Source organism: Corvus brachyrhynchos, unplaced genomic scaffold (assembly GCF_000691975.1).
Source record: "Corvus brachyrhynchos isolate BGI_N302 unplaced genomic scaffold, ASM69197v1 scaffold1103, whole genome shotgun sequence".
NCBI lineage: Eukaryota > Metazoa > Chordata > Aves > Passeriformes > Corvidae > Corvus > Corvus brachyrhynchos.
Window position 1 is genome coordinate 96,826 of NW_008236980.1, and position 8,848 is coordinate 105,673.

Consider the following 8,848-nt stretch of genomic DNA (forward strand, 5'->3'; position numbering starts at 1 on the left):
GCTCTTCCAAAGCTGCACTTCCAAATCAGTAAGTGCTCTTGGATTTTTGCCTCTGTGAACCCAAAAGCAAATCGCCAGGTCAGGACAAAGTGTCCTCATCCATTACTTAAGACAGGATTTCCAACAGCATTCCCGAGGGAATATCATCTGCAACGCTGCCTGTACCAGGCAAAAAACCCCGTTCTTGGATATGATGGCCCTAATTTAATGCTGTGGGTAAAACAAATTAGAAAGGGGAGGACATCCATAGAATTCCAGCAGAGTTTGGATAGGAAGGGAGCTTGAAGATGATCCAGTTCCATCTCCCTGCCGTGGATTGGGACACCTCCCACCAGTCCAGGCTGCTCACGATTTAAACTAAGTTGAACCTTGCACGTAACACAAATGTTGGGTTTGGGACAGCCCACGGCACCAATTCCTGCTCCGTCCCACTAAATCCAACCCAGCAGTCAGGTGTGGTTACCCCACCAGTTCCCAGAACATCCCAAATCCGGAGTCTCCCATCCTGTGCCGACACCCACGGCCACTGGAATGCATCTTCCAACCCGTTTCAGTCACCCATTACTGAAAACCTACACAATCCCCTCAAATTCCAGGAGATTCCATAGCTAACGGGCTGCTTCCAGCCCATCACTCGGTTGAAGGAAACGCTCCATTCCACAAACAAAGCGAATGCGGAATTCCGACGCCATTTGGATTCCCACTTCCTCAGCACAGAATAATCAGAGCGCTGGGTACATTCCAGCTCTACCTTCACTGCTCGGGCCATCTGGAGACTCCCTCCCAGCCCCATCGTGCCTGTCATTCACCAGCCGGGATAGCTGGGATATCACAAACCCTGGATACACCTCCAGCTCTCTCGCTGCCTTTGGACAGCACCTCCCAGCCCAGCTCTGTTCCCGTCATCCCTTGGCTGCATCCCGCCAACACGCTTTCCAGAACTCTTCCACCCCTCCGGTTGGGCTCTCCCAGTTCCCACCACCCTCTCCCAGTTTGAGAAGCAGGATATCGACGACGGCAACAAATATCCTATGTGGATTCCTTATCCACGGCAACAGATGGGGACGGAGCAGAGCAGCCTGTCACTCGCTGTCACACACGGGAATACTCAGTGTGGAACTGTCACTCCGCTTACCAGGCTCCCAGGGCGGCACACTCCCAGTTAATTCCCAAAGACTCCCAAATTTAAACCAGGAGGTTTGGGACTTTGCCCCTGCTTTGGAAAGGAGGGAGACGACGACGGAAGGTCTGAGACTTGAAAACCCACCAAAAACAGCTCTCGCTGTGAGGACTCTCCGGCTTCATCCCAGCACAGCAAATCCCAGGAATTGTGTTTTAAGATGCTGAAGATATGATCCGGCAGAGGAATTGGGAGGAAGCGGAAGGTCAGAGTGCAAACAGCCCCGAGATCACTGACCCTGGCTCTGCGACAGCAAGAACCCTCACACTGCCCCTAAAACTGCTGGAAAGAGCCAAAAATTCCCAGGATGTTGAAAGCTGAATCCCAGTACAAGCAGCCCCAAGCTCCCAACACTGAAATAAGGGAAGCACATGCACAAGGAGTACCCTCGGAGCCCAGCAAGGTCTAGGGAAGCAGGAATCTTACATGGCATGTGGTCCAGCCGCTGCGCATCCTCCTCTCCCAGAAGGGTATTTCAGGAAAAGTGCATATCCAGGGAGACAGGCATCACAAGCTCAGGAGGGAACAGCAAACTCTTCCTGCAGCCATTGAAAATCCCACTCGGCAAAGGCAAGCACGGCGTGGGATCTGGGATCTGCCTGCCGACAGAGCCAGGCATCATCCTCAGAGCGACTCCCTCCCTGCCTCTCATTTATCCACCAGGAATTCCGAGAGCCAGAGGTCGTGACTCCCCCCTTCCACACCCCCCAGCACCCTCTGGAAGGAAGTGACATCATCCCTATTCTGAGGAGATTGTACGTGGATTGTGGGAAGGAGGACCGGGAGCGAGAGCGGGCGATGCTGTCAGAGATGCAGAGCCGGGAGAGGAGGAAAACCCTCGAGCGGCACAAACCTCCTCCCTCTTCCCACTGGGAAAGCGGGAGCGCTGCCGGGAGCCCTCGGACACGGCCATGGCATCGGGCTGGGAAAGGCTCCTGGCCATGGACTCCCCAGTGAATGGCCAGGGGGAGGGGACTTGGATGGGACACAAAAGGGACACACAGAGGGGGCCACCCCGGGCACAGAAAGGAGAGACTGTTCCAGAGGAGCCTCTCCCGGCCTTTCCAGCCGTTAATTCCTTGTGACATGCACTGGGCTATGACAGGATGTGGGGGAAGGGGAGAATTAGCTGTCTGTAGGCAAAGGCTTAGGGAAAAGAGCAAGGGAGAAAAACGCTACCGTGCGACAACATTCCAGCTAAACCTCCGAGACTTAGGCTAATCCAACAGCCCATCCCACCTGACAGGAGCCTCCTCGGGGAGAAGCACACAAGGAAATAAAGCTGAAGGAAAAAGGCTGTGCCTGGATCCTGCACGCCAGGAGCCCACCCACACCACAGCAACACCCCCGGAGTCACCCACTCCCTCCACCCAAATCCAGGCAGGATTTGCTCCAAGCTCCCAGCATCGCAGATTCCCGAGGCACCCACACAGCCCAGTGCTCCTCATCCCTGCATGCACAGGCTCCCAACCCCCTGCAATTCCCCATCCCTATATCCAAAGGTTCATAACCCTCTGTAATTCCCCATCCCTGCAACTCCCCATCCCCGCACCCACAGGTTCCCAACCCACAGCAATTCCCCATCCCTGAAACTCCCCATCCCTGCATCCACAGGCTCACAACCCTCTGCAAATTCCCAATCCTGCACCCACAGGTTCCCAGCCCACAGCAATTCCCCATCCCTGCATCCACAGGCTAACTCAGCATTCACACTTCCCTCACCCCAAAACCTCCCCTGGTTCCCATCCTCCTGCTCTTCAGAGCAAAAGAAGGGAGGCCAAACCCAGGCTGAAATTGGATCTTCCAGGAGGCTTTTCCTCCCTCTGCCAGATCCCTGGAGATGTCTGCATGGAGGAAGCCCTGCTATCCCAATATTCCTTCCCTACCTTTTCCTTCAGGCACCTGCTGGCACTTTCACACGACCCAGGTATGACAAAGCAATCCCATCTCTGCCAGCACCCTCTTCCAGCTGGCCTCCGCAAATTCCAGAGCCCTCCAGTGTGACTCACCCAAGGAAATTCCCTCAAAACAAGCCAGATGTTTGCCTTCACTGCTCAGGGCTACAGAATTCCCCAAAAAATAGGATTTCTAGGTCTCAGTGGATGGTTGCAGGTGCCACTAAAGGACAAAGACTTTTGCTGTTCCACAGAAATCCAGCACCGTGTCCCGGAATGCTGCCCCTCCCAGGATCCCTTCCCCTGGCTGAAATGCCACCATGTTCCCTGGGAATGTCCCAGTCCCAACCTGCTGTCCCGCTGGGAAGTTCAAGCCCAGGCCTGCCAGCTCCCAGCTCAACTTCGTGGGAAATGCAGCTGGAAAACTGAAACCAAAGGACCTTTGTGCCCTGGCAGCTCCCACAGCAGCTTTTCCTCGGGAGTGATTTTCTGCTCCGGAGCAGAGGCGCTTCCCTTCTCCCTGAGAGCACATCCAGGTCACCTCGCCCAGGTGTTGGAGACTCCTGTCCTGAGGGCACAGCAGGGATGCTGCATCCTGCTTTTTCACTCTGCAGGAGGACAGCCCACTTCCCTGACCAATGGAATTCCAGCCCCATCAAGTCACCCCAAATCCTTCCTTCCGTCACCAACACGTCCCATATGGAATATGGGCTTCCCAGCCCAGGCTGGATCATTCCCAGAACCCTCCCGCTCCCACCAAGCACTTACTGGACTTGACGGAAATCATCAATTCCAGCTTGGATCCAACTCCATCGGGCCCCATCCAGCTGTTCTGAAGGGCTTTAAATGAGGCTCTTTCTGTTTCCGAGTTGGTTCCTCACAATCTGGGAATTGTTCTCGCCTTCCAGGGAGAAGGGGGATGGGGTTACATCCATACAGAATCTCCTGAAGCTGGCCAGAGGAATTTGCATGGAGCAGCTCTGCTCTGGAGCCAGGCTGGGAGAGCTGGGATGGCTCAGCCCGGAGAGAAGGCTCCGGGGAGCCCTAGAGCCTCTTCCAGTGCCTATGGGGGCTCCAAGAGAGCTGGAAAGAGCCTTTGGAATAGGGCATGGAATGGCTTCCCGCTGACATAGTGTGGGTATAGACTGGATACTGGGAAGAAATCCTTCCCTGGGAGGGTGGTGAGGGCCTGGAATGGATTCCCCAGAGAAGCTGTGGATGCCCCATCCCTGGAAGTGACAAGTCCAGGCTGGGCAAAGCTTGGAGCAACCTGGGATAGTGGAAGGTGTCCTTGCCCATGGCAGGGGGTGGAATGGGATGAGCATTCCAAGTCCTTTCCAAACCAAACCATTCCAGGATGGAACACCAAGAGGGGACAAATTCCATGGCACCAAAGGAAGGCGAGTCCTTTCCTTTCTGCCTTTTCCAAGGGGCCGGAAGTGTCTGCTGCAAGCAGTGCCTGCAGGAACTGCAGGGAAAGCTCTTCCCAGGGGGAAGAAGGCACAGCAGCTGCCGGAAGCTTGTGAGGAGAGCTCTGCCCTCACTGGATGTGACTAAGGGAACAGATCCCTCCTTTAAGGAATATTCCATGGATTCATGGAACATTGAAGAGCCATGTTTATAAGCAAATCCCAGGCAGGGATCAAAAATCAATGGGGATTTGAATTTTGGGATGTCTTCACGGTTACTTTGGAGATTCCCCTTGATAATCTCTCATTTTCCAAGGAGAAGGGAATAAAACGAGTCAGCGGCAGAGCCAGGGAATGAAGCCTGCAGACAGGAAAGGTTCAAGCAGCCTCCTGTGGCTTGGCACACTTCGGATGCAGCTCCCTCGGGATAAGGCCACGGCACCACAATCACCTCCGCAATGTCATCGGGACAGAACTAATGGGATCAGCTTGGATCTGGAACTCCAGCGCTGCCCACTGACACCAATTCCCAAAATAACCTCGGAGTATCAACTGACCTTCGAAACACAGGGAACAAGAACCTACCTCTTTGGCCCAGCAGCTTAACCCCGAAATCCTGATATAAATTCCTTGGAATTGCAATGGTGATGGACACAAGACTGGCGTAACCACTTCCCAGTTGGCCCAGCACTGATCCATCTCCATCCCAGCTCATTCCTCCCAAATTCCCTCTCAAAGCCCCTCTGCCACAGACACAACACGATGCATGTTCTCCTTGTTTAAACCCATCCCCTTTTTCCTTAACTCCAAACTTCCCTGCCTTGGATACAAACAGGTCCCATAAATCCCACACTTCCCTCAAACATGCACAACATCCCCTTCCTGTTACACTGGGAATGGTTAATTTTTAATAAGGAGACTCCGGAATGGATCTCCTTGGCACAGACTTGACCGCAGCAGTGGAGTTTTCAGGAAAAACGGGATTATCTTGCAAACCTTAATGGTTTTAGTGCAAGAGGATGGACGAGTCCCAAAGGTGCCACTCCCAGCACTTATTCCCAGTTAAAAGCAGGAAATTCACTGAATCAAAGAGAAACAAGGAAATTCTCCACTTTGGAATGCACCTCCTCCAAACAACTGGGACCACTTCTGATCCCAGTCCTACAAACCAGTGGCACTGCAGATCCCAGTGGCTCTCCCCAGTGGACATCCAGTGACATCCCTGCTATCCCTGCACCACCCTACAGGCCAGGACTTGTCCACAGCATCACCATTAAGGCTGAAAAAGCCCTCCAAGATCGAGTCCAACCATTCCTCCAGCACTTCCAAGGCCACCACCAACCCATGTCCCCAAGTGCCACATCCACGTGGCTCTTAAATCCCTCCAGGGGTGGGGATTCCACCACTGGAGCCTGTTCCAGTGCTTTACAACCCCTTCCATTGAGGAATTTTCCCTAATACCCAGCCTAAACCTCCCCTGGTGCAATTTGAGGCCGTTTCCTCTCATCCTGCCGCTTATTCCCTGGGAGCAGAGCCCGATCCCACCCAACTCCACCCTCCTGCCAGGGATTTGTGGAGAGGGAGAAGATCCCTCCTGATCCTCATTTTTTCCAGGCCAACTTCCCCAGGTCCCTCAGCTGCTCCTTGTGCTCCAAACCCTCCCCTGGACATGCTCCAGCACTTCCATGTCCTCCCTGTGTGCAGGATCCACAGGGCTTTATTAATTCCAGACCTCAGCAACCATCCCTGGGCATAAAGGAAGAGGTTTGTAGGGATAAGTCCATAAAGACAGGGATCGTCGTGAGAGATTCCAGCTGCCCAAATGAAAGGCAGGATAATGCTTGGAAAGGGATGGAAAAGCCTCACTCACAGCTCCAAGGTTCCCAAGACTTTCCTCCTTGACCTCGGCAGGAGCACAGCTTAACACTGGAGCTCCAGACTTGTCAGCCTATGGAAAAGCCAAAGCCTGCACAAATACCTGGCCGAGAAACAAGGGAAGCCACCACTTTGTCGGGAATCTGGGAGTGGAGAAGGAGCACAATCCCAGCGTGCTGCCAGGAATGCAGTTGAAAACAACCCCCAATCCTTGTCTCGATGCCGCCAGCTCCGCAATTCCACCCACAGCTTGTGCCAGCAGAGCCCACAGGCAGCTTCCCGACCACTCCGAGCTCCAGCAAAAATAACGGCCAAGTTGCCAGGGGGCAAAATGTATTAAATCCAAAGTAATTTGGGATTTGAAACAGAATTCCATGTTCTACAGGGGAATAAAACCCCCTACTACAAGGACAGCTTGGCTGAAATGGGGTAGGGAATGCAAAGGGAACACCTGGATGAGGTGATAGATACAGCAATAAATGCTCCCAGCATCCCAAATCTGCTCCCAGCTGTGGAACAAGCTCCTTGGATATAGTTACTGGGAATCACCGATCCTTGGTTTTTGTTGGAATATCCCACGGCTACACACAGAACTTGGTAATTCCTGGTTGGAAACCACACGGCCTCTGAGTTATTTATAGCCAAAATTCCAAGGGCAGATCCAAGAGGTGACCGGTACTTACGCAAGGAGCGTTTCAGACGGAGCCTCATTTCTTTGGGAAAAGCTGTTTTCCACTGCAATGCTGGCAAATTCCTATCTGACAGTTTTACTCCAGCCTGGAAGGCTTATCAGCTCAGCCTCCTTTCAAAAAAGGAGCAAAAAAAGCAGGAGGAGCAAATTTCCAGGTGAGATACTGACTCCGGAGGCGCATCCCTGCTCTGGCACATCTGGGAGTGATGCCTTTGGGAAGCGGGAGGAGAAGCCCAGGCATTCCCAATAGGAATTGCCTCTCTCCCGTCCTGCAGGCAGCTCCTTGGCTCCCTAGTTTACGCTAGTGGGCAAACAGTTTTCCCAATAACTTGACTCATTGCTTCAGGAATTCCCTGGGGATGAGTCACATGCAGGGAAAGCCACCGGGAGCGGCGCCGGGACCACCGCTGCCAACACGAGGAGAGCGAAAGAAGTGGGAGAACACAAAATCCCTGCCAAACTCGGGAAAACTGTGTGGTCAACACCATTCCTTGGCACTCCTTCTCTGCTCCCCTCCCCACAAATGTGCTGGAGAGGAGAAGCGCATCCGGAGAGGCGGCTCCAGGCTCCGGAGCCATGGGAATCGCCGGGGACATGCTCCCTCCATGTGCATCTGCCGGGATAGCTGGCTCTGCTCACCTCCCGGGAATGATCCTAAGGAATTCCAAGTAGTGATTATTTCTTTCCCGAAAGAGGGACACACGTGGAATTCCAGGGCCTCCAGCTTCTTACTCTCACCATTCCCAAACTGTGCTTTTTTCTGTGTCACATCCCACCACAACTTATCGCAGGAGTTTTCCTCTTCCCACATTCCATGGCTAAGTGGTTAGGCAGGTACATGCCCAGCTGCAAGTCAAAAATGCTGGGAATCGGGGCTATCTGGGAAGTTTCTTTGGGAATCTAAACCCAAAGGCATCTTTTCTCAATACAATTTGTCCTCATTGAACAGGGATCCTGGATCTGTGATGCTTCCAGGCTCAAAAACACTGGGAATGGCTTCAAACAGCCTAAACCTGACCTGGACGTGACCTATTCCCATCTTCCTGGTGCTGCCTGTTTATTTCCCTCACCGTGTCCCTGCTTGTTTACTTTGGCTGAGGATGTGCCTGTGTCCCACATTCCTAGAAATCAGCCTGGCAAGATGAGGTCATGGAGGTCGTACTTCCCAAAGTCCAAGTGAAACTCCCAGCAGAAGACACCAACAGGCTACTTGAGGAGCTCATCCTGTAGGAGTACATCCAACAGGGAATATTCCCAAATGCTGTGAATTCCCTGAAAGCACCACGTTGGTGTTTCGCTGCACATCTGCCTTCTCCCGTTACTTCCCAAGCCTTTCCAGATTCCCACTTTCCAATATCTTATTCCTTATTAAGCAGGATCTGGCTTCTTGGCCCCAACTCCAGATTTTTCCCCGCCTCCAGCGAAAATCACTCCAACATCAGGATATCCTGGAATCAGTTATTTTTGCAAGTTCATTTGACAAACCGGAACCTACAGGAATATTTATGAATAAAAATCCAACCCTGAATCCATGTTTTTCTGGCAAGATCCTGTGATACAATCACCAGCATCCAAAGGACTGCTGCTATCCAAGGGCTTCTTTCCACACTGAATCCAGGTGTGTATCCACTTTCACTTCCATGTTTACCCCGGAAGCAAGGATCAAACACCAAAGTCCTGTCTGGGGAAGGGCCGGGACAGGAACACCGGCACAGGTGGGAATTTTAAATGCACAACAGCAGAGAAGTGGGAATTTCAGCTCGGAAATGTCCTTGGCTTGGATATGGATATGGACAAC

At 52.8% G+C, this 8,848-nt stretch overlaps 1 protein-coding gene across 1 annotated transcript in view; it reads right to left on the reverse strand.

Annotated features, from left to right (window-relative positions):
* The window catches only part of DAGLA (diacylglycerol lipase alpha), a 50,783-nt gene that overhangs the window by 27,822 nt on the left and 14,113 nt on the right, over positions 1-8,848 (reverse strand). The window contains exon 4 of the mRNA XM_017728632.1: positions 3,439-3,447. The gene's annotated coding sequence lies outside the window, so the exon portion shown is untranslated. The remainder of the gene's footprint in view (positions 1-3,438; positions 3,448-8,848) is intronic.